The 27,319-nt window shown below is 44.8% G+C and overlaps 1 protein-coding gene across 1 annotated transcript in view; it reads left to right on the top strand.

Annotated features, from left to right (window-relative positions):
• The first annotated feature begins 1,856 nt into the window (after positions 1 to 1,856).
• The window catches only part of LOC148517268 (matrix metalloproteinase-21-like), a 149,848-nt gene continuing 124,385 nt past the window's right edge, over positions 1,857 to 27,319 (top strand). The window contains exon 1 of the mRNA XM_088479015.1: positions 1,857 to 1,905. The gene's annotated coding sequence lies outside the window, so the exon portion shown is untranslated. The remainder of the gene's footprint in view (positions 1,906 to 27,319) is intronic.

Genomic DNA, 27,319 nt, shown 5'->3' with positions numbered 1-27,319 from the left:
TATAGAGGGCGTGCCAGGAGCTGAGGAGAAGTGTGGCGTGCAGCACGAGGACAGCGGGCAGAGACCGCCAAGCTGCAAAGCTCTAGTGGAGTGTGGAGCAGCCGAGCCGGGAGCGTGGACGCCGGGGACCCGCGGAAGATAGACCGGGTCAGGTGAGCCACAGCAACGAAGAGCAGCACACCATTAAGGCGTCCAGCGCAGCAGCAAGAGCCGCTCGTGGAGGTACACAGCCACAGTGGCAACACGCAGTACAGGGTAATCATCCCCCCCTGCCCCATACCACAGCAGCAGCCATCATAGGGTAACTTCAAAGCACCCTCATTTCAGTTATACTACTTATAAGAGAAGTTGCTGTCCTATTGTGATTTATAACTTTTTCTGCCAACCACAAGATGGCCACAGGCCAACAGCAACACTTGCTTTGAGTTGCCATGCTGCCAACCACAAGATGGCCATCGATTAACTGCAGTGTAGACATACAGCTCCAGCAGTGGAGAAGTTACATAGCCTTGCACCAGAGGTAACTACAGGAGTGGTGAGTGGAAGATTGATTGCACCACAGGCAGAGCTGCACTGACACTCAGTAGTACTGGACTTTCTCATACCTTGTTGCAAATAGCAGAACCTCAGTGTTACTTTCACTTTCAGTATATAGGAGTTATCTGCCTCACTGACCAAGCTCACCAATATTTACCCTGCATGTTTTCCGGATCACCCCAAGACTGTCCTATTTCACAGCACAGTGATTCTTTGATACTTGAAAGCTGGAATACACTACTGAAAGGAGATAATATAGCCCTTCAACCTGGGATAGAACTTCGGGACACTTTACAGTAACAGTTGTTTAGGAATATTGAATAACCTGATTGCCTGAGAATTGAATGTGCTTATAGAGAGAAAAGTGGAATTAACATTCAGTGACTGAATTGCTGTACTGTGTACAGGACTTCCATATACACATTGGCGATTCTTCCCTCCCAGATTTAATACTAACAAACGTTACACTAAGTGGGACTAGTACCATGGTCAACTTAAACTGATCTATAAGAGCTCCACCAGCTGCAGCAGCGAAGACGGGTAGGAATACAGTGTTTTGTGTTTAAGGTCATCTGGACATTGAAATTGTTAGTTTAGTACTGACATCATTGCTGAATTGTTTTCTTGTAGTGTGCAACCGTTTGAGATAAGAATGTATGCTCAATACTGAATTTAACTGTGAATAGTAACGTAAAAGTTGCCTTACATTGTATGGTCATACTGCCGAAGTATTATTACACCAATCCGTATGGTGCCGTGCAAATGCCATTGTTTTTATGTGTAATCTCATTATTGATGTTTTTCCCACTAATGCAATACAAAGGCTGCCTCATTGAGTGAGGTGTGTTATTTATGCAAGTGCCCTGCCGACTCTCTAATAAACCTGTGTTCACAAAATAAAAACCACAAGCTGCCTTGTCACCCCTTCATGTGCTTCCATTACTCTCACCTCTCCGTAAGTCGAGTGAAGATTGAACCACAACACACAAGGTAAACTCTTTACTTACCACATAAAGTCAAGGTTACCACATGGGGGAGCGCTAGAGGCAGGGTGCTGATTAACAAGACGATCAGCCTGAACTGAAGGCGAAGCCGCTGGGGTGGATGGCTGAGCTTCTGCTCCTCCTCTCTTTAGCTCTCTCCCTTAGCTAAAAGAAAGATCCTCAGGCTGGGAACAGGCAGGGACAGTCTGCAAAAATTTGACAGTTTACAAGTGTATTCAGACACTGTTGATTACACTTGAATAGTGACAAGTAGTTTGTACACTGTCCCTGCTTCTTCCCAGCGTGACCCTCTGACCTCCCAGTCAGAGAGGATGTAGAGAAGGGACTGGGAGACAGCCCGAGGGCAGAAGCAGCATCCAGCACAGTAACTATATGCTATTATGAATGTGTGTGTGTCATATATATATATATATATATATAATATATATATATATATATATATACATATATATATACAGTGTATATATACATGTTTGTTGCCCAGGGGCCCCCACAGACATTAATCCGGCCCTGTGTGGTGGTGTGGTGGCGATTACGCCGCATAGGCTGCGCCCTTACTATAGTACAGTTAGAAAGGCGGTGGTCGGACCTTGGTTCTTCCTGCCCACTTGCGGGCCATTATCATGCGGCGTAAGTATTTCCGCACTGTAAATGCGTGTGGTTGCAGTGCTATTTATAAATTAAAATGTAAGTTAATTTATGATATATTATTGTGCTGGTTAATTAATTTAAAAATGACTTTCAGTTAGCAGCCATTTTGCTTTTATGCAAATTTACTGGCTGATGTTAAATAGCATAAAGTGTGTGTGTGTTGGTTGTTACATTCCTCTAGTTTTTTCTTTTAATTTAAAAATGAATGTTTTTCTAATGAAAATGCACTAGCATCAAATCTCATTCTGACATCCGGTAACTCACATATTTATAATGGCTAAATATATATACAAGTACCAGTCAAAAGTTTGGACACATCATCTCATTCAATGATTTTTGTTTATTTAAATTATTTTCAACATAGTAGATTAATACTGAAGACATCAAAACTATGAAAGAACACACATGGAATTATGTTGTAAACAAAAAAGTGTTAAACAAATCAAAATATGTTTTATATTTTAGATTCCTCAAAGTAGCCCCCTTTTGCTTGGATGACAGCTTTGCACACTCTTGGCATTCTCTCAATCAGCTTCATGAGGTAGTCTCCTGGAATGGTTTTGCAGGTGCCAGCCAATCAGCTCCCAACTGTCATCTCACAGGCTGTGTTTGAAAAATGACAGTTGGGAGCTGATTGGCTGGCACCTTATCACTTACTTATCACTTAGTAAATAGACCCCTAAAGCTTTGGATTAGTTTAACAATAAAAAACAAAGATACACACACACATTTAAAGGGACTAGTTTTTCATATTTCAAAAAATAAATTACCAAAATCATAACACATTTCATATTTTCAAACAATTACCTTTTAGGCCAATGCAGACAAGCCAGACGAGGGCGTGAGCGCCAACCACCCTCCCCTGCTGACTCTTTCTACCAGTCCTCCCCATTGGCCCCTCCCTCCCCAACTGACTCTTCCCACCAGTCCTCCCTGGTCCTCCCCACTTATGCAATGTCCCCAGTAACAGTGCCCCTTATGCAGTGCCCCCAGTAATGGTCCCCCCTATGCAGTGCCCACTGTAGTAATGCCCCTTATGCAGTGCCCCTAATATAATGCCCCCAGTTGTGGTCCCCTGCTACAGTGCCCCTTATATAGTGCCCCCAGACCCAGTAGTGGTCCCCCCCTATGCAGTGCCCCCAGTAATGGTCCCACATATGCAGTGCCCACTGTAGTAATGCCCCTTATGCAGTTCCCCCAGTAGTGGTCCCCCTATGCAGTGCTTCTTATATAATGCCCCCAGTAGTGGTCCCCCTATACAGCGCCCCCAGTAGTGCCCCTTATAAAGTGCCCCCAGACCCAGTAGTGGTCCCCCCTATTGCCCCCAGTAGTAGCCCCCCCTATACAGTGGGGCCAGTAGTTGTCTCCCCCTATACAGTGGGGCCAGTAGTTGTCCCCACTATTCATTGACCCTAGAAACCCCTCCCCAGTGCCCCCATGAAGTGGCCCCCTATACAGTGACTCCTATAGTGGCCCCCCTATGCAGTGCCCTCTGTAGTGGCCCCCTGCCCTATGCAGTCCCCTGTAGAAGCCCCCTCGCCTATGCAGTGTCCCCTGTAGCTGCCACCCCACCATGCAGTGACGTCTATAGCGGCCCCCTCCCCTATGCAATGTCCCCTGTAGCTGCCCCCCCCTTGCAGTGACCTCTGTAGCGGGCCCCCTCCTCTATGCAGTGTCCCCTGTAGCTGTCCCCCCATGCAGTGACCTCTGTAGCGGCCCCCTCCCCTATGCAGTGTCCCCTGTAGCTGTCCCCCCATGCAGTGACCTCTGTAGCGGCCCCCTCCCCTATGCAGTGTCCCCTGTAGCTGTCCCCCCATGCAGTGACCTCTGTAGCGGCCCCCTCCCCTATGCAGTGTCCCCTGTAGCTGTCCCCCCATGCAGTGACCTCTGTAGCGGCCCCCTCCCCTATGCACACACAAACACACACAAAAAAAAAATCACCACTTACCTGAATCTCCGCTCCTGACGCGGCCGCGGCTGCCCGCTCCGAGTCCGGGCTCTTCCACATCACTATGGGAGAGACATCAGCGTCATGACGTCTCTCCTATTATTAGCAGATGCGGGGAGAGCCGGAAGTTGGAGCTCATGAGTGCGCTCCGGCCGGCTCCCTACGTTGTGCAGCAGCCAATGAGAATCTGTGTGACTCTCATCGGCTGCTGTAACATACACACAGCTGCCGCCGGCGGCTGTGTGTATGTCACTGTGTAGTGTGGACTGCGCTCACTGCGTGGGCTACACTACACTAGCGGAGGGGTCACTAGCAGCGGGTGCAGACAGCGCACCGCTGCTAGTGGGGACCTCTCCGGGTGTGGAGGCCCAGGAACGACCGTCCCTGTCGCCCCTCCCTTAATCTGGCCCTGTGTTTAACCCAACAAAAAAAAACACAAAGCCCGCACTGTGACATACTTTGCAGTGCTGTGTTTATCATAGGAAGAATGGGTGGGTGAAGGTCTTTACTGTTTTTCATTTTATAAAATTACATAAATAAAAAAACAATATTTTTTTACAGATGTCCCACAGGAAAGCTTGGCCGTTATTCTACGGAGGGAGCTGGGCATAATGGCCCAGTGTGTGGCTAGCTTGGAGGAGTCCATAGCCCGCATGAGGAGGGCATTATAATTTTGGATTGAAGTTTAGTTATTTTGGAATTTTTTGTGAATAAAAAACAAAATAAAAATTTGTTTGGAACAAAACTCTCGAATTTATTAAACCATAATAGCTATTGGTCCTCATTAAGCTGCTCATTGAACAAGTTAAATTTTTACTTCTTAAAAAAAAAGGTACATGTATGTCTATAATCTTAAAATATTATAAAAAAATTACATAGGGAACGCAGCAGGTAATTGACATATCTGGGACATTACTGGCAGGCAGTGAAGCCAAAAATAAAATAGCTAAATGTGCCCCTATATCTACACATTGCTCCATATACTGGTTTATTAAAAAGAGATTAAACTTTCAAAAAATAATGAAATAAAAAAAATATTGAAAAAAATATTTTTTTTTTTTAGAAAATAAGCCGATATAGTGACAGTAAAGAACTCATTTAGGACACATATATATATATATATATATATATATATAGATATAGATATATAGGGCTGCCATCAGAAATCGTGGGGCCCGGTACTGACAAAGAAGGCAGGGCCCCCCCGGGGGATGGTGCAGAGGTGGGAGGAGCTGTATATAATGTGGGTGGAGCTACACAGGGGGGGGGGGGGGGTTGGCCGTCAATTAGTGCATAACCCAGTTTAAAAATTCTCAAAGTTTGGGGTGGGAAGACAGGATGGGAATGGGTGGCACAGGGCTGGGAAGGCTGGACTGGGAGGGTACAGGGAAGGTTGGACTGGGGGTGGACAAGGCAGGGAAGGCTGGATCTTAATTGGGGGGCACAAGGCAGAGAAAGCTGGCTGTACTAGGGGGGGGCAGGAAAGGCTAGGTACACTAGTGGGGAGGCACAGGGCAGAGAAGGTTGGACTGGGGTGGGGGACAGGGCAGGGAAGACTAGCTGGATTAGGGGGGGCACATGGCAGGGAAGGCTGGCTGGACTAGGGGAGCAGGGGGCAGGGAAGGTTGGCTGGAGTAGAGCGTTAGGGCAGGGAAGGCTTGCTAGTTTCTTGCAGTAGGTGGAGCGGAGGGGCACAGGGCAGGGACTCCTCCTACCTTGTTTCTTCAGAGGGCCCAGGCTGGGAGACAGCAGTGCAGAGTATATGAATCATCAGTCGGGTAGACACAGTGCCGCTGGCGGTAATTGAAATACGACGCTGCCCGCGAGCCAATCTCAGCTCTCGGACCGGCAGCCAATCAGGAGTGGCCGCAAAGGCTGCTCCTGATTGCCTGCTGGTCCGCGAGCTGTAATGTCTTGCGGCCGGCACCATATATCAAATACCGCCGGCGGCGCTGTGTTTCCCCCGCTGCTGATTCATATACTCTGCACTGCTGTCTCCCGGGCCACCGCTCTCTCCTGGCCCGGCAGTCCCCCCCTGACGGCGGCCCTGTATATATATATATATATATAAAAACAGAAAACCCAGCACTCACCATGTTTAAACACTCACAATGATGTATAAATAAGTAAATAAATAATGGGGATTTAGTTCATGGATTGATCAATGCATTTAAGCCCGCAGTCCACATCACGGGACCCCACTTTCTGCAGGTCCTACACTATCCGTCACACTGATGGAAACCTGTTAGCTGCTATCACATAGTTTAGACTGAAAAAATGTTACCTGGCTTAAAGCTCACCTGCCAGCTAATGGCTTTTAAAGGTAAGGCAGTCACCTGACATAGCTTCTATCACACTACCAAAAAGACAGCTGACACAGGTTAATATAAACGAGTTTGCACATGGGGTGCATGAGAAAGCTATGATCACAAAAGGTTAATAAAAATTAACCGCATAAACAGAGCCCACTACCAGTTTCTGAAGTCATGAAATCACTATAGTGTCCAAGTCAGGGACAGTGCCGACAGTGCCGCAAGTGTGCAACTTCAACTGCACAGTCAGTTTGTAATACAGAGATCCCTCTTTCAAACAGCCCACTACTACAGTAGTTCCTAAAGTCATGAAATCCCTATAATGTTTACTGTAAAGCTGGCCACACATCTAAAGATTATCTGTCCAACCAGCCAACTAGTTGATTGGTTGGAATGAAAATCTGGTAAGGAATACAATCAGCAATTTGCTCCCAAACACTGGAAAATGGACCAAAACTGTTGTTTGAACAAATAGTTTAGATCAAACATTTAACAAACTTGTTTGAGTTACCATTTTCATCTGTTTTCTGGCATTTAGGAGCAAATTGCTGATCATTATTTACTCCCATACGTTACCAGATTTTCATTCCAACCAATCAACAAGTTGGCTGGTTGGATGTAAGTTGGTCTAGTGTGTGGCCAGCTTTAGTCTGGGATGCACTGTGTGTGACTCCCGACACACTGCCATTGCGTAGTGCTATAATCTTCCATATGCCACAGCATAGTGCGACTTGCGTATGGAGCGGCTCCACTGGGCATGCGATCCCATTGCAACCCATCCACTGGGCATGCGCCAGAGATCCCATTGTAACCCCTCGGAGCTGACAGCCACCAAAGCGCGGACACCGCCGACATTGTCGCAAGTGTGCGCCTTAAAACGCACACTCGCGACATTGTCGCAAGTGTGCGCCTTAAAACGCACACTCAGCTTTTAATACAGAGACCCCTCTTTTAAACAGAGCCGCTACTAAAGTCATGAAATCACTAGTCTGGGACAGCGCCGACATTGACACAAGTGTGCAGCTTCAAACACACAGTAAGTGTGTAATACAGTGCTGTGCTTGCCTGTGAAATATTTTTATATAAAAGTACAGGACTCACACACTTAATGATTTAAAACTTTTTTAGACATTCTTCTACCGCCCTGATTCCATTAGGAAAACGCTGTACTACAGTATATTGTAAAGAATCACTGCATCTGTCATCGGGCAGTGATATAGAAAATGCATTAGAAATTAGACGCATGCGCCGTATAGTTTAGGAAAAGTGACACCTGGTGGCCAAAAAGTTGTATTACACGTTATGACTTTTTTCAATGCTACGCCACGTTCCATTACGAAACTATCTGTGTGGCATGACTTATGTCGTACTGTGTGGTGCGAGATGCATGGCGCTCTACATGGTGTATGGAGCAACAAACTAGCTGGGCACATCTGTATACGACCCCTTGGAATTTTAAAAACCAAGAATGTTTTCCTTAACTAGGTTAGAGTTGGAATATGCTTATGGACTGAAGCTGGGAAAGGACGGAAGGATTGATTCATTTTTAATTTATTTATGTTAATGTTTTGATTCTTAAACAAATTTATGAGGGAAGATCAATCTAGGATCAAGTTCTTCACTTCCTAAAATACATCTTTGAACTGGAGGAGGTTTTTTAATTTTTTATACATCTAATAGAAATGAGGTGGCCTTGCTTGTGGAGGTGCTGGTAGAACATACTTTAAACAGATGTTTACTTTGTACTCAGGGAGGTTGTTAGGGATAATGGGACCAAGACTTGCTGTTTACATCAGAGGAAAGCAGCCTGTAGTTCTCCAGCTGAACTAGATCTACCAGCATCTGTGATGTTTGCTGGGCCTACTCGAAGTTATTTGTCAACAACAGGTGGAGTGCTCAGGTTACCGCAGCCTGCTTTATGCACTGTATTTACCATGTAAATATGTATGTATGAGACCAATATATACAACTAATTTTTGTATTAAACATATTTGCACTTTATTGCACACATCCTGGCAGGAAGATGCTCTGTGCTGCTGCTTTTTAAAAAAAAAAAAAAAATGAATGGGCCATACAGGAGATGCTGTCTGTGGCCATTACCATATCTGGATATTCATAAACCATAAAACTAAAAATGTCAATCAGCAATGCCCCAAACAACACATAATGCAAAAAAGAGGTGCAAGATGGAATTGTCCTTGGGCCCTCCCACCCACCCTTATGTTGTTTATATGAATCAGGACATTCACAGTTTAACAAACCAATCACTTCAGCGACAGGGACTGCCACTTGTGGCTGAAATTATTGGTTTGTTTGGGCCCCCACAAAACAAGCTGCCAATGCGCAGTGGACATTGGTGGCAATGATCCCATACACAAACTGGCTTTACAACATACAGTCAGGTGCATAAATATTGGGACATTGACAGAATTTTCATATTTTGGCCTCTATTCATCACCACAATGGCTTTGAAAGTCTGCAGTTAAAGCACATCTTGTTTGTTTCATTTCAGAGTTAATTTGAGGGTAATTACATCCAAATCAGGTGAACGGTGTAGGAATTACAACGGTTTCTATATGTGCCTCCCACTTTTTAAGGGGCCAAAAGTAATGGGACTATCAACTCAAAAGCTATTTCATGGACAGGTGTGGGCTACTCCCTCGTTATTTCATTATCAATTAAGCAGGTAAAAGGTCTGGAGTTAATTCTAGGTGTGACATTTGCATTTGGAATCAGTTGCTGTCGACTCTCAATATGAGATCCAAAGAGCTGTCACTATCAGTGAAGCAAGCCATCATTAGGCTGAAAAATCAAAACAAACCCATCAGAGAGATAGAAAAAACATTAGGTGTGGCCAAATCAACTGTTTGGAACATTCTTAAAAAGAAAGAACGCAACGGAAAGCTCAGCAACACCAAAAGACCCGGAAGACCACGGAAAACAACTGTGGTGGATGACAGAAGAATTATTTCCCTGGTGAAGAAAAACCCCTTCACAACAGTTGGCCAAATCAAGAACACTCTCCAGGAGGTAGGTGTATATGTGTCAAAGTCAACAATCAAGATAAGACTTCACAAGAGTGAATATAGAGGGTTCACCACAAGATGTAAACCATTGGTGAGCCTCAAAAACAGGAAGACCAGATTAGAGTTTGACAAACAACATGTAAAAAAGCCATTACAGTTCTGGAACAACATCCTATGGACAGATGAGACAAAGATCAACTTGTACCAGAGTGATGGGAAGAGAAGAGTATGGAGAAGGAAAGGAACTGCTCATGATCCCAAACATACCACCTTATCAGTGAAGCATGGTGGTGGTAGTGTCATGGCGTGGGCATGTATGGCTGCCAATGGAACTGGTTCCCTTGTATTAATTGATGATGTGACTGCTGACAAAAGCAGCAGAATGAATTCTGAAGTGTTTCGGGCAATATTATATGCTCATATTCAGTCAAATGCTTCAGAACTCATTGGGCTGCGCTTCACAGTGCAGATGGACAGTGACCCGAAGCATACTGCAAAAGCAACCAAAGAGTTTTTTAAGGCTAAAAAGTGGAATGTTATGCAATGGCCAAGTCAATCCCCTGACCTAAATCCGATTGAGCATGCATTTCACTTGATGAAGACAAAACTGAAGGGAAAATGCCCCAAGAACAAGCAGGAACTGAAGACATTTGCAGTAGAGGCCTGGCAGAGCATCACCAGGGATGAAACCCAGCGTCTGGTGATGTCTATGCGTTCCAGACTTCAGGCTGTAATTGCCTGCAAAGGATTTGCAACAAAGTATGAAAAAGTGAAAGTTAGATTTAGGATTGTTTAGTTTGTCCCATTACCTTTGGCCCCTTAAAAAGTGGGAGGCACATATAGAAACCGTTGTAATTCCCACAACGTTTACCTGATTTGGATGTAATTACCCTCAAATTAAATCTGAAAGTCTGCAGTTAAATCACATCTTGTTTGTTTCATTTCAAGGCCATTGTGGTGGTGAATATAGGCCAAAATATGAAAATTCTGTCAATGTCCCAATATTTATGCACCTGACTGTAGGTAAGATCAGATGTCGTCATCATCATCCCCATCTGTGTGTACATCCTCTTCTTCACACAATATGAATTAGTTCCCATTGAAATCCACCATTATAGGCGCCTCTGTATTTTTTTTACTTAATTGCTGGTAAAGGTCTTCCTCGTGGAATTTGTAATTAATTTTGATGAACATCATCTTTTCAACATTTTGGGGAAGTAACCTCCTACGACGCTCACTGACAAGGTTCCCGGCTGTGCTGAAAACTCTTTCAGAGTACACACTTAAGTAAAGCAAAGCCAGTTTGTGTAAGTGACTCCAAATTGCCTCTTTATCCTGCCAGTAGTGAAACGGACTGTCTGACATGCCTATTTGGTTGCTATCCCTAAAATAGTCACCGCCATTCTCTGAATGGTGACTGTATCAGACAAAGTCATGGTAGACATGTCACTCATTGTAGGCAGTTCTTTCAGACCCAACCAGATGTCATTAGGTTTTGCTGACTTATCTGCGTCACCACCAGCAGTAGGTCTCTTAGGATAAGTTAGTTTTTTCCTGGCAGCCGCAGAAACTGAAGGAGGAGATGCTGTCGTGTCACGTGCCACTTGAGCTGGCAATTATTTCACCAACAGCTCTTTGCATCTCTTCAGATTTATGTCCGTCGGAAAGAAAGACACAATGTATGTTTCACAAGCCGCTGCGTTGCTAGGAGATGCGAACACCAGCTATCAATCACTGAACTCCTCCTACCTCCTGCCTGTCATTCCTGAACTAACTGGATTGGCTCCTGTGGCTTTTTCTATCTCAGGCATTTGTCTAATTTGTATATGCCTAGGGCTGGCTCTGATGCGATGCAACCCGCTACTCTTCGCATGCATGGCGGTGTTAATTTTTAAAGAAATCCAAGATTAAAACCGAACCAAAACACTTAAGGATAATTTTGTCAAAACAAAAAGACAACGATGATTTAAAAAAACCAAAATTAAAACACAGGGGCCTGCAGAAATCACTAGTATTTAATTGAGCTATTGGATGGTATGAACTTAATCTGGACTCACACCACTTAAAGGTTTATCCACTATAGGTCTAAGTGAATATTTATGGTATATATACAATATATACACACGCACACACACATATATATATATATATATAAATAAAAACTTTGGCAGAAGGGCGGCACTCGAATATAATCAGACAATAAGTCAGCTGGTATTTCAACATTTAGCTGTTATTATTACATCGTCATCAGGGCAATAAGCAACAATAAAAACATTTACCTTATAGTAATCCCATTACCACTTGAAACAGCAGCGGTATCCGGGACAGGAAGTGGACGCCCACAATAGACGTCATCTCTCTGTGGGCCTAATTCAGACCCGCTCGCGAGCGCAGGACGCTCGCAAGCGGGTCGATGGTGCCCTAATGCGCATGCACACGACGGAGGGAGCTCCGTCGTGCGCATGTGCGAGACCCGCATAGCGACAGCCAAGCTGTCGTTATGGGTCTTGCACCAAAGGGGGCGTGCTGTCGATGGTGAGTGACAGCACGCCCCCTTTGGTGGGCGTGCTGGGGGCGTGGCTGCCAGAAGGAGGCGTTCCCATGGGAACGCCTACCATCTGAGTCCGGCCCCACTGACATCAGTAGTGATGTCAGTGGAAGTGATTTTGGCTCTGATAGAGCCAAAATCACTCCAGGGCTTGCGGCCGCAAGACCCTACCGCAGGGTCTCGTCGCAAGCCCGATGGTCGCATTGGTCTTGACCATCGCGACCATCATCATGGCCACTCGCTATAGCTGTGGGTGGTCACCCACAGCTATACGAGCGGCCAGGAGGCCGCTCCATTTTAAGGTAGGAGGGCCCTGATTCAGAGCGAGCGCTCTGGTCAGAGCGTCCGGCTCTGAATCAGGCCCAGTGTCCTTTGCTGTATTAACTTACATAAACGTAACCAAAAAAATAACACAAAATACAAAACACAAGAACAATAAAGGCAGCACATACGCAGGTCATAAGTGTCAGGATTCTGCCTAGGATCGGCTGTTGCTTACCCCGACACCGACTTCCCCTGACTCCTCGTGCAGTCAGACGCCTGGTGCAGCGGCAGGTGACGCGCTGAGGATTTTGCATTAGGCGCTAGTGACTTCCATGTGCGGCCCTGTGTCTTGGGCATCGTGGTATCCGTCATGGGCGCCGCCATGACAGTCCTTTTCATGTGACAGTTCCTCCAATCAATGGTAGCATGCTCTCGGTCAGCTGACGCTGTCTTCCTATCAGCTGCTTCCCTATGGTATATACTGGATCCAGAACACCAGAAAGTTGCCTGAACAACATTGTCGTCACTGGTGTATACTAGCCATCTCTTCGTTCCAGGTTCCCTTGCTGTTATACCTTTGACTTATTACAAGTATCATCTCCATGAGCAACAGTGTGTCTAAAAACCTTTGCCTGTGTGCTATACAAGTGTCATCTCCTTGTACAACAGTGCGTCTAACATCCTGCCTGTGTGCTATACAAGTGCCATCTCCTTGTGCAAGAGTGCATCTGAACACCTTGCCTGTATGCTATACAAGTGCCATCTCTTTGTGCAACAGTGTCTCTGAACACCTTGCCTGTGTGCTATACAAGTGCCACCTTTTGGTGCAGCAGTGCGTCTGTACCCCTCACTTGCAGTCAACACTACTGAGTCTGTGTTCAATTACAAATATCAACTCTACGGTGCTTCTTTCTGAAGTGTATCCCTTGGGCCATTGTTGTATTGGTCTCTATTCCCGTGGGTATCGTATATCTGACCAAAAGGCCGCAACCTGCTTGCTGGGTGCAGCTCAAACCCATATCCCGCTTGGAGGGGTCACTGGTGAACACCTCCCCGCAGGTTAAACTCTGCGCCTTTGGTCAGGTCTCGCCAACATCCGATACTCGTGGATGAGTAGATCATACATACAGGCCCCACGCCTCTAATTACTCTCCCAACCTGGGACCTCAGCTTCCACCCCCTCAATAGGGGATCTCCCAGAATCAAACTTGACAATAAGATAGTTAAAAAAAGCAATGCAAACCTAAAGTCTCATTGAGACCTCTTGGGGCCAGAGGGCCTGATTCAGAGCCGGACGCTCTGACCAGAGCGCTCGCTTTGAATCAGGGCCCTCCTGCATGAAAATGGAGCGGCCTCCTGGCCGCTCGTATAGCTGTGGGTGACCACCCACAGCATATGCGAGCGGCCAAAAAGATGGTCACGATGGTCTTGACCATCGCGACCATCGGACTTGCGACGGTGACCCTGCGGTAGGGTCTCCCTGCCACAAGCCCTGGAGTGATTTTGGCTCTATCAGAGCCAAAATCACTCCCACTGACATCACTAGTGATGTCAGTGGGGCCGGCTTCAGACGGTAGGCGTTCCCATGGGAACGCCTCCGTCTGGCAGGCACGCCCCCGGCACGCCCACCAAAGGGGGCGTGCTGTCAATCAACATCGACAGCACGCCCCCTTTGGTGCGAGACCCGTAGCGATGGAAAGCCCGTCGCTCCCCGGGTCTCGCGCATGACGGAGCTCCCTCCGTCGTGCGCATGCGCAGTGGGGAACATCGACCCGCTTGCGAGCATACTGCTGCTCGCGAGCGGGTCTGAATGACCCCCAAAGTACCAAGACGGTAAATCCAGCGTGTTTTACATCTTAAAAGTTTTAAAGACCTATCCCTTCCCCAAATGGACTCAGGGACATGGTCTATAATAATGTACCGTAAAGTTGTGAAAAGTTCCGCGCTGCCGGCTGGTCACTCCTACCTGTGTCAAAAGTCTCTCATATAGAAGAGCGGTGCATAGCCATATGTTTCCGAAGTGTCCTTTCCATTTTGCCTACGTATCCTAGTCCGCAATCCAATAGATAATAAATGTAGTAGTACAACTTAATACATGTCTGATAGAAAATCATTTTCCAGTACAGGGGTGACAGAAAGGGGTGCCCACAATCAAATGTAAGACAATTAAGACATTTATAGCACCCATTCTTTTTGGCAAGAAAATTACTGGTAGTGCATTTGTTAAAACCTGATACATCTGTCTTCATGACCCAGTCCCTGATGTTTTTGCCACTAGTATAGCAGGGCATAACATCAGTATCATGAAGATTAAGGTCATTATCTGTTTTCACTATCGGCCATCTATATTTAACAGCACACCTAATCAAATCACCAGCCACATTGAAATGAGTGACCCAAGGCATAAGTTTCTTAATCCTTTTAGCTAATAAATCTGCTCGGGGTATAGACAATGCTCGCCCCTAATAGCATATTCAAATCATAACCTCTGTCCAAGAAATCAGACAACATTGCATCATTATTGGGTCCCTGCGTCCGCAATATCATCGTAGACCCTACATGCTCTAATGAATTGGGAAAAAGACAACCTGTATTTCAGTGGTTTAGAATGGAAACTGGACGAATGCAGTAGTGTGTTTCTATCGGTCGATTTCTTAAACAGGGAAGTGTGCAACACACCATATACTAATTTGACCTGCACACCCAAAAACCTTATTACAGATGAATCAATGGTGTATATGAACTTCACAGGACTATCAGAATTATTATGTAGCTCCACAAATGATATAAATTCATGTTTAGAGTCAGACCAAATCATAAAGAGGTCAACTATATATCGAGAATAAAAAGTGACCATCTCAGAAAAAAAATGAATTATTGAAAAAAATATCTTGCTCAGCCTGAAACATAAAAGAATTGGCATACGATGGGGCCACATTCGACCACATCGCACACCCAGACATTTGTAAAAAGAACTTGCCATCATACATAAAAGAATTCACGGTCAAAATCAACCTCAAAAGGTCTATGAATAAATATACATCACAATTTACTGTTGCTTTCCTCTATACTTTGCCTAAAATTCACAAAGGGTTGGTTAACCCACCCGGATGTCCCATTATTGCAGTGCGGGGTTCACTTTTTCAACCATGCTCAGTGTTTCTTGATAATTTACTGCAGCTGTGTGTGGCTGAAGTATATTTTATATATCTATATCTATCTATCTATATATATATATAAATCATCTGGCCTCGGTGTCCAATGTCAAAAGATATATATCAATCCAACGGGGAATAGACAGGTACTCAGAGGCACGATTGAAGATGCTCAAAAATAGTGTATTAACGTCTACGTTTCAGGGCACCAGCCCCTTCGTCAGGACACACTTAACAACATACAACATGAAATGAACATTAAACAGCAATAAATACCTGAAACGTAGACGTTAATACACTATTTTTGAGCATCTTCAATCGTACCTCTGAGTGCCTGTCTATTCCCCGTTGGATTGATATATATCTTTTGACATTGGACACCGAGGCCAGATGATTTAACCCCCTGAGTGCCGGCAGTTTTGGGATTCTATTTGTGTTGTGCTGTATTTTACAGCGCTTGTTGCAAGGCACCTGATTTGCTAGACTGCTATTGATACTTTTTTGTATGAACATCTTTTACTGACACTGAATACCTGCTTATTTTGGTGACTCTGACTGAATGTCAGAGTTACTGTTGATATAATCGTGATTTTTTTACCATGGATATAAATGTGGAGTCTTCAGACCTGCAGGACACAGCAGGCTGTAGTAGCTTTAATGTTCCCATGGGTGAGACTTTCAGTTTCTCCAATACTGAAATCGAAGGGATTTTATTTAAAGAAATTGCTATTTCATCGGATCCTAAAATCAATCTAGAGGATATCTATCATCAATTGTTTAAGTTTAAGCGTCGAGAGACTGATTTTTTATTGCATGGAATTTCTTTATCAGACTATGTCCGCGAAAGGAAGATTCCACGCGGTTTCAGGATTAAAAATGTGCCGACTATTGGAAGACATAATCCGGATTTTGTGAGGAAGTGGGTAGGCATTCTTAACAAGTGTGCCTTCGACTTAATGGTCCTTGTTATCGATGAAGCCAGTCATGAATTAATTAAAACTAGAAGTAAAATTACAACTTTTGAAAGGGATCATAAGCTAATACTGGAGGATGAAGCAAATAAGCATCTAGTGATTAAATTACAACAGCAGTGTGACAAATATAGAAATGATCTCATTCGCTTTAAGAAAAATAAGAAATATACTGTGGAGCTTGACTACGAGGAAAACCGTGTATACAGATGGTTGGTAGGTGAAAGTACACCAAATCGAGGTCACTTCCAAATGCAAAAAAGGAGACCCTGGCAATCCAGGAATCCAAAGAATCGAGATCGTGACCATACAGCTATGAGTAATAGTGATAGCGAATTTATGATGTCTGAATCCGATGATGCTACTCCTGTATCAAGTGCCCCTTTAGGCCAGAGTGCCACACAGAGCAACAGTGGTTTGGTAGAACGGCCACCCGTAGGGGCAGGCAAAACCAAAGGGGGCAACAGAAAAAATCCCTCCAGAAAGAAGCAGTGATTGTCAACCTCTCTAAAAGGATTCTTAGTGAGGTAGAGTTGCAGGTCCTTAATAAAGGATTTTCATTCGTACCCACTAATTTTCATGACGATTTTACATGGAAGAGAGATCAGCATCGATTTTCTAGGAACCTACGTTTGAAGGAACATTTTCAGCATAAAGCTGTAGTGCCTGATTCAACTACGATAGATGTTTTTCTTAAGCAGGGTTCAGGGTCTACGTTTGACCCTATCTCTACTAATTCCTCCATAAAGACTTTCAGTAGATTGCTAGTTAATGCTGTTACTAGATTTATTGCTGCACCTGGTAAGGTCCAAAAGAATCTCTCAAGGGCTGAATCACTAGCATTAAAACAGTTGGGTTCGTATCATGATATCATTATTAGGCCCGTCGACAAAGGCGGGGCCATTGTTATTCAAGATATACATGATTATCGCCTGGAAGTTGAGAGGCAACTAGCGGATTTTGAAGTCTATAAGGCATTAAGATCTGATCCTACTAAACAATACCAACTGGAGCTGAAGAATATCCTTGACACAGCTGTGGCGGATAATATAATACCATCTAAATTAGCCGTGAGGCTATTTAGTGACTATCCGAAGGTACCTGTGTTATATACACTGCCTAAGTTACATAAAGATAAGACTAAGCCACCCGGGAGACCTATTATCTCCGCCTGTGAATCATTATACCAGCCCGTAGCCCAATTTCTTGACTTCATGTTACAGCCATTACTACCATTACAGAATTCGTTTTTGAAGGATACGACTAGTTTCCTTAAACTTCTGATGGACCTTAAAGATGTGCCGGATGGGACACTTCTATGCTGTCTGGATGTGTGCAGCCTGTACACCTCAATCCCCCATCCTGGGGGTTTGGCGGCAATGAGGACTTTTCTGACTAAACATTCAGAACGTATGGCGTTTGATATCGATCTGTTTATGTCTCTCATTGAACTTACGTTATCTAGGAACTACTTTTTATATGACGGTCGCTACTTTCTCCAACTGCGTGGTTGCGCTATGGGGTCAGCGGTGGCACCGTCATATGCGAACATATATATGTTCGAACAAGAAGACTATATATTTCTGAATCGTCCGGAGGTTAAACAATACATTTATTTGTATACTAGATATATAGACGATGTATTTATGTTGTGGACTGGGGGCCTGGAAAGATTTGAGTCTCTGATTGCAGAAATTAATGCTCTTAAATCTACGATCAAGTTTACTTATACATACAGTAATGAATCTATATCCTTTCTTGACGTGCATATCTATCTTGAAAATGGCGCTATTATGACTGATGTGTTTTGTAAAGATGTAGAGAAAATTTCTTCCTGATGCATAGTAGTCACCATCTGCCTGCTCTTAAAAAAGGTTTACCGCTCTCTCAAATGATGAGAATAGCGCGTATTATTAGTGATAGTACTAAGATATCGGCCCGTTTAGATGAATTAATTGAAAAATTTGTGGAGAGAGGGTATGTACTTCATGATTTATTAGAGCAGAAAAACAAGGTTATGATGATGTCACGTTCTCAATTGTTACAATCTACAAGTAGGGATCATGATAATATTATCCCTTGGTCTAGTAGTTTTACGGTCGCTAGTCCTGTCATCAGACATGCGACCAAGGCATTATGGCCTATTGTGAGATCTGACCCTGATCTTCCAGTTTTTAATAAATTACGACCTGTTGCAGCTTTCCGCAGAGGGCTGAATTTAAAGGATCGCTTGATGGTTACAGACATTACAGGGAGGGGTATTCCAATACCTCCAAATGTCTATACTAAGCCTCCAGGTTGTTATAGCTGTCACAACTGTACTACTTGTCGTTATCTAGTTGCAGATAAGTTTTTTAAACACCCTCATCTAGAGAAAACTTATTCTATCCATTATGTACTTACTTGTATTTCCTCCTTTGTGGTGTATATTATTTGGTGTCCATGTGGCCTGCATTATATAGGTCAAACGACACGGAAATTTCGTGAAAGAATGGCCTTACACAGGTCGGCAATTAACTTAGTTATTTCAGGTAGAGAAATAGATCAGCCCGTAGCTAAGCATTTTAAACATTGTGGGCATCCCCTCTCATCACTCAAATATAAGATCATAGATCATGTTCCTGCTTCTCCTAGAGGAGGTAATCATGCTAAGGCCCTTCTTCTACTTGAAGCACGTTGGATCTTTAGGTTGGACTGTGTATCCCCTAAAGGCTTGAATGAGAAGATAAACTGGAATTGCTTATAGAAAGATTATGTATTCATTTTTTGATAACTAGATATATAATTCCTTTTTGGTTTCGATATGGTTTTTTCTGTATATGTACATCTATGTGTGACTTCTCTTTTTTTATATGTTTTTTTCAGTATATATTAGTGATGAGCGGTTCGGATTCTGAGGAATCCGAACCGCTCCGAACAGGTGGAATCCGAGTCCACCCGAACGCAAGTTCGGGTGTTCCCGTCTGACTCGGATTCCACCTCGAGGCCGAACGTCACCCGTCCGGCGTCGGATTCTCGCGAGAGCCGAGTGACGTTCGGCCTCTATAAAAAGGCGCGGCGCCCGGCAGTCGGCGCCATTTCTCGCGTGACGCGTAGTTAGGTAGTTAGCTAGTGCGCTGTCTGTTCTAGTGTTAGATAGATTAGAGTAGGCAGTGTTCTTGCTGCTCTGTGACTTTACTGGGCATAAGCCCTTTGTGTGTGCTCCGTGACTGGGCATAATAAGCCCACTGTGTGTATTTGTACTCTACTACTCACTGTATTATACAAGCTCCGTGACAACTGACAGGGCATAGCCCACTGAGTGTATTATACAAGCTCCGTGACTGGGCTTAGCCCACTGAGTGTATACAAGCTCCGTGACAGGGCATAGCCCACTGAGTGTTTTGTACAAGCAACGTGACAGGGCATAAGCCCACTGAGTATTATACAAGCTCCGTGACAGGGCATAGCCCACAGTGTCTATTATACAAGCTCCGTGACAGGGCATAGCCCACTGTGTCTATTATACAAGCTCCGTGACAGGGCATAAGCCCACTGAGTGTATTATACAAGCTCCGTGACAGGGCATAAGCCCACTGAGTATTATACAAGCTCCGTGACAGGGCATAGCCAACTGTGTCTATTATACAAGCTCCGTGACAGGGCATAGCCCACTGAGTGTATTATACAAGCTCCGTGACAGGGCATAGCCCACTGTGTCTATTATACAAGCTCCGTGACAGGGCATAAGCCCACTGAGTATTATACAAGCTCCGTGACAGGGCATAAGCCCACTGAGTATTATGCAAGCTCCGTGACAGGGCATAGCCTACTGTGTCTATTATACAAGCTCCGTGACAGGGCATAGCCCACTGAGTGTATTATACAAGCTCCGTGACAGGGCATAGCCCACTGAGTGTATTATACAAACTCCGTGACAGGGCATAAGCCCACTGTGTCTATTATACAAGCTCTGTGACAGGGCATAAGCCCACTGTGTCTATTATACAAGCTCCGTGACAGGGCATAGCCCACTGAGTGTATTATACAAGCTCCGTGACAGGGCATAGCCCACTGTGTCTATTATACAAGCTCCGTGACAGGGCATAAGCCCACTGAGTATTATACAAGCTCCGTGACAGGGCATAGCCTACTGTGTCTATTATACAAGCTCCGTGACAGGGCATAGCCCACTGAGTGTATTATACAAGCTCCGTGACAGGGCATAAGCCCACTGAGTATTATACAAGCTCCGTGACAGGGCATAAGCCCACTGTGTCTATTATACAAGCTCCGTGACAGGGCATAGCCCACTGAGTGTATTATACAAGCTCCGTGACAGGGCATAGCCCACTGTGTCTATTATACAAGCTCCGTGACAGGGCATAAGCCCACTGAGTATTATACAAGCTCCGTGACAGGGCATAGCCCACTGTGTCTGTTATACAAGCTCCGTGACAGGGCATAGCCCACTGAGTGTATTATACAAGCTCCGTGACAGGGCATAGCCCACTGAGTGTATTATACAAGCTCCGTGACAGGGCATAGCCCACTGTGTCTATTATACAAGCTCCGTGACAGGGCATAAGCCCACTGAGTATTATACAAGCTCCGTGACAGGGCATAGCCCACTGAGTGTATTATACAAGCTCCGTGACAGGGCATAGCCCTCTGTGTCTATTATACAAGCTCCGTGACAGGGCATAAGCCCACTGAGTATTATACAAGCTCCGTGACAGGGCATAGCCTACTGTGTCTATTATACAAGCTCCGTGACAGGGCATAGCCCACTGAGTGTATTATACAAGCTCCGTGACAGGGCATAAGCCCACTGAGTATTATACAAGCTCTGTGACAGGGCATAAGCCCATTGTGTCTATTATACAAGCTCCGTGACAGGGCATAGCCCACTGAGTGTATTATACAAGCTCCGTGACAGGGCATAGCCCACTGTGTCTATTATACAAGCTCCGTGACAGGGCATAAGCCCACTGAGTATTATACAAGCTCCGTGACAGGGCATAGCCCACTGTGTCTATTATACAAGCTCCGTGACAGGGCATAGCCCACTGAGTGTATTATACAAGCTCCGTGACAGGGCATAGCCCACTGTGTCTATTATACAAGCTCCGTGAAAGGGCATAGCCCACTGTGTGTATACAAGCTCTGTGACTCCAGTTCATAGTGATAAAGTAATATGGATCACGAGAATGAACTGAGAGGAGAGCAGAAACAACATGTAAATGCTAGCATTGCAGCGGCTGGAAGTCCATCACTTTTATCTAAAGCTGATGCTCAAGGGCGTAGAGGCTTTAAAACCTTAAGGAACCTGAAATCAAAAAATGTAGATTTTACAGGGGTAAAGACAATAAAAAAACCTCTAAAGACTACTACTATTGCAGAGAAACAGAAAATTGGCAACATACCATTCACCACACGTAGCGGCAAGGAAAGACTCAGGCTTTGCCCTTTATTTCTGAGTGGTGGTTCTGCAGCTGTCAGTGAGGCATCTTGTGCCTCTCGTGATGATAAAAGACCTTTTCAATCAGACTATAGAAGTGTGAAAAAATTTAAAACCAATAAGGCAGTCGAACAAACTGTGTTTTTTGAAACACAAATGTCAGAAATCCCTGAGGAGAGTCTAAGTGGGTCCACGAGTGGCATTTCTATGTGTAAGCCTGACCTTTCAGAGAAGCCGCCCTCCACAGTTTCTTTTCCATCTGTAGTTGTGGGGATGAGCAGTATTGCCGAGGACATAGAAATTGAGGATGCCACCGTGGAATTGCAAGAGGATGAGAGGAATATATGTGCAGCTGACGCTGGCACTAATGAGGATGTTGAGGATGAGGATATTATTTGTATAAGTCAGGCACCAGTGGAAGCAGCTCTTGGCCAAGATAAGAAGGCCATTGCCATGCCTGGGCATAGAACCAACAAATCCACATCTTTTGTGTGGAATTACTTTTACCCAAACCCTGACAACGTTTGTCAAGCCATTTGTAGCCTCTGTGAGACCACAGTTAGTAGAGGTAGGGACGTTAAACATCTAGGAACCTCTACGCTATTACGTCATCTGCAGCAAGCTCATGACAGGTGTTTGATAACAGAAACTACTGCAAAAAAAATAACAACAAGCAGTCCAGCATTAGCTAGATGCCTTCTCTCTACTAAATCCCAGCACCTGCAATCTCCGCCAACAACACCTTCCTCCTCAATATCCTCAGGAATGATCAGTGGTAGTACAACATCCAATTTGTTAGTGCTAAGTCACGGTGACTCCTCCAATTTCCAGGACACCTCAGAAGACACTGAATCTTTGAGCGCTAGGCCTGCTGCTGCTGCTGGTGGATCTTCATCCCAGAAGTGGACCAAGAAGACTACTAGTAGTATACCAAAAAAACAATTGACTGTTAAAGAATCTCTTGCAAGGGGAAGCAAGTATGACAGCTCTCACCCTGTCGCACAGCGGATCACTGACGCCATGACAGCTATGCTAATATTAGATCTGCGTCCAATATCCTCAATTAATGCAGTGGGATTTACACAGCTAATTGAGGTCATGTGTCCCCAGTACCAAATTCCATCTCGGTTTCATTTTACCCGAAAAGCCATTCCTCGGCTGTACCAGGACGTTAAACAGAACCTAATTATTGGTCTGCAAAATGCTATTGTACCCACTGTCCACTTAACCACAGATATGTGGACAAGCGGTAGTGGACAAACTAAAGATTACATGACTGTGACGGCCCACTGGGTGGGTGAATCGCCTTCAGCAGCAGCAGTATCTAACAAACAACACCAGCTCATTCAGAGCCAGGCAACTCTGTGCATCACCGGATTCAATAAGAGGCATACCGCTGACAACCTCTTAGAAAAACTAAGAGATGTCATAGAAACATGGCTTACCCCACTTGGACTCTCCTCAGGATTTGTGATTTCTGACAATGCTACAAATATAGTGAAAGCATTACAGCTGGGTGAATTCCAACACATCCCCTGTTTTGCTCACACAATAAACTTAGTGGTGCAGGGTTTTTTAAAAAACGACAGGGGCGTGCAGGAGATGCTGTCTGTGGCCCGAAAAATTTTGGGACATTTTCGGCATTCAGCAACAGCGTGCAGGAGATTGCAGCACCTGCAAGAGCAGTTTAATTTGCCCTGCCATCAACTGAAGCAAGAAGTGGTAACGAGGTGGAACTCAACCCTGTATATGCTTCAGCGGATGGAGGAGCAGCAAAAAGCCATCCATAGCTATACGACAAGCCATGACATTGGGAGAGGAGGGGGAATGTACCTTACCCCAGCACAGTGGAGAGTACTTTCTGTCTTGTTCAAGGTGCACAAACCATTTGACGTTGCCACTTGTGAAGTGAGTGCTGACACTGCTAGCTTGAGTAAGGTGATTCCCCTGATTTCGCTTTTGGAAAAGCAGCTGGAGATTTGATGATATTAAACAAAGTGATTCCGCAAAGTATGCTGGACTGATAGATCAAGTCCTTTGTTCGCTTCGCCAGGATCCACGGGTGGCTAAGATCTTGAAATCTGATCATTATATTTTAGCAACCATTCTTGATCCTAGGTTCAAGTCATATGCTGTGTCTTTCTTTACAACTGACCCAGATCTTAAAAGAACCAAAGCGCTCCTGGTGAGCAAGTTGGCAGCTGAAGTGACACATGGCACTACGATGACGTCTCCTCCTTCGGTTTCTCCAGCAGCAGCCAGAAAAAAATGCACCTTTTCCAAAAGACCCAGTGGTGATGCAGATAAGTCAAGTCAACATTTTGACATCTGGTCGGGTCTAAAAGATTTGCCCAACACCAGTGACACCTCTACCGCAACTCCATCTAATACGATTACCATCCAAAGAATGGTGGAGGATTATTTTCAGGACACCGTACACGTAGACATATCACAGAGTCCCTTCGAATATTGGAAGAAAAAAAAGGCAATTTGGAGACCCTTGTATAAACTGGCTTTGCATTATTTAAGCTGCCCACCCTCCAGTGTGTACTCGGAGAGAGTTTTCAGTACAGCCGGGAACCTTGTGAGTGAACGACGAAGGAGGCTACTTCCACAAAATGTAGAAAAAATGATGTTCATTAAAATGAACTGGAAATTTCACGAGGAAAACCTTTCCCACTATCATGTCACAGTACAGATACTTCTGTAATGGTAGATTCCAGCGGGGATGAACTGATATTGTGTGAGGAATCGGATGATGTACACACTGATGAGGGTGAGGATGACAATGATGGTGACATCATGCCACTGTAGACCTGTTGCCTTTAGTAGATTGGAAGATTTTTTTGTGGGGGCCCAAACAAACCAAGCACTTCAGCCACAAAGTGGCAGTACCTGTCGCTGAAATGCTTCGTTTGTTAAAGTGTGCATGTCCTTTTTAAGCTCCAACATAAAGGGTGGGTGGGAGGGCCCAAGGACAATTCCATCTAGCACTAGCTTTCATTTCTGCCACTGCTGTGTGGCATAGTTTCATTGATGTGCTTTAAACTGTGGTGTCTGTGCCACTGCGCCGCTGCTCTGACGCTTGGTCACCAGTCAGCTCACTGCAACCTTTGGCCAATAATGGTGAAACCAATAATTTAAGCTGTGAGGTGGTCTAAATTGACTGTAAATGACTGGAAATTAATGTTATTGAGGTAAATAACACTCTAGGAAGAAAAAAAAGCCCAATTTATGTAATTTTAGCTTTTTTTGCCAATTTTGGCAAAAAATCCAAATCCAAATCCAAAGCCAGTCACCGCAGTTTGGCAAATCCAAATCCAAAGCCGGACGACGAATTAGAACCAAATCCAAATCCGGCAAAAATGGTCCGGCGCACATCCCTAGTATATATGTAATGATTGTGTGGCTACACCTGCCAGTCTGGCGTATGCGGTACTGCACGGGACACCTTCTATGTTGGACCGCGGTGAGTAGTGTTGCTTAGCTACACATACTATGTGGGACCTGCCAGGGTGACTTGCACTGAGTTGGCCGCTGGGGGCGGATCTGATGGGTTGCTGGCACATGTTTTCTGGCCGCTTGCTGGGTTGGCTCTCTCTGTGCCGACGTGCGTGTCTATCTGGCTGGAATGCAAGCTGTGTGTGGTTGCTACGGAACGCCCACCGGCGGGGCCCGGAAGGGTGTGTCACGTGGAAGCAGGGCTGCACTCGGCTGGATGTGGTTCGCTGCTACTTTTCTCCTTCAGGTATTTATTGCTGTTTAATGTTCATTTCATGTTGTATGTTGTTAAGTGTGTCCTGACGAAGGGGCTGGTGCCCTGAAACGTAGACGTTAATACACTATTTTTGAGCATCTTCAATCGTGCCTCTGAGTGCCTGTCTATTCCCCGTTGGATTGATATATAGATATATATATATATATATATATATATATATATATAAACAGGCATGGTCTGGCACTCCCAATAACGATAAATGAACTTCTGCTGGGGCCCTCACAGAGAAGAATCTATAGGACGGAAGGAAGGTGCGGCACTCAAGGCATATATAAAATACAGACAAGAAGCGGTCATGTAGATCAACGTTTCAGTTCAATAAAGACTTTTTTCAAGATATATATGCAAAAGTCACATTTTCCATTTAAAATATAATGAAATACAAACACAGCCACATCTGTTATAAAAAGACAGACGGTCCTATCGGGACCCTAATAATGAGTGGGCCCATTACATAAAACATGCGGAAACTAGTGTTTCTGCATGTGTAATAGGTCCTTTAGTGATGCTCAATAGGCCCCAAAGTATTTAAATATTTCTTAACATTTCTGGTGCACTTTTATTTTCTCCACACTCATATGAACCTATAATTCAGTATCACTTGGTGCTCAAACCCAGAGATCAGGATCCGTGAAATTCCACATCTTTCAGTTCACAGTTAAACATGTTGTTGAGAACTTGAGGTATTAGTCTTATGATAAAAATATATGCCAGATGTATTAGTATAAGTTAGTTGCTTCACTTGCAGCAATAAATGGAGAGGGAACTGAGAGTGCGGTCACCCCCCAGTACAATTCACAGGAATAATCTCAGGCACCAGCAGAATTTATTTTAGAGCAGACGACCTGATTCAGACCCGCACGCTAGGATGCGTTCGCTCGTAGCTGCCGATGGTTCGCATTGTGCGCAAACGTACGCATCGCAGTGTGCAGGTGTGAACCACTGCAAGAGATCGGGAAGCGTTCGCTCGCTGCGCCTAGACAGCCCAGCAGAGTGAGTGACAGGAGAAGCCATTTGTGGTGGTGACAGGGGCTGGCCATTATAAAAGGAGGAGTGGAGGTGCGAACGCAGGCGTGCCTGAGTGTCTTAACGGTGTTTCAGAGCTGTGCATAATTAAGAGGCAGCGTCATAGTACACATCACCTGGCTGGTTTTTACACTGAAGTGCTCGCAGTCCGATGGTACCCGATGTACCGATGGTTGCATACACTTCCTGGAGATGACGTGCGCAAGTGGACGTCTTAAGAATAGGCCAGTGGGCGTCCGCATACTCAAAGCAATCGCACGCCAAGACATAGTGGGCGTGCTTATGCCTTGCCGCGCGATCGCCTGTCTTGCTGGGTGTGTGCCAGATTTGCATACGCTGGGTGCGAGCATACGCATCTATCGAGCAGGTCTAAATCGAGCCCAGAGTGAGTTAGGGCTGCCTACTAAGTATGTGCAATCTTGTGGAGGTGGAGCAGCCACATATTCAGCCTTCTTGTTCAACATCCCACGGAATCTTACTGAATGTCATCAAAGGCTTCAGGTCACACGCAGTTCTTTCAATTTTAAGTACTGGCAAAAAAACATCAGTGTTTCCTTATTATTATTATTGTTTATTTATATGGCGCCACAAGTGCTCCGCAGCGCCTTATAAAGTACATAAACAAATAGGTTGATTTACAGTGACTTACCGTACAGTAC

This window comes from Taudactylus pleione, unplaced genomic scaffold, assembly GCF_031769625.1.
Source record: "Taudactylus pleione unplaced genomic scaffold, aTauple2 ptg000225l, whole genome shotgun sequence".
NCBI lineage: Eukaryota > Metazoa > Chordata > Amphibia > Anura > Myobatrachidae > Taudactylus > Taudactylus pleione.
The sequence above is the reverse complement of the archived record's forward strand: the minus strand, read 5'-3'. Positions and strand labels throughout refer to the sequence as shown.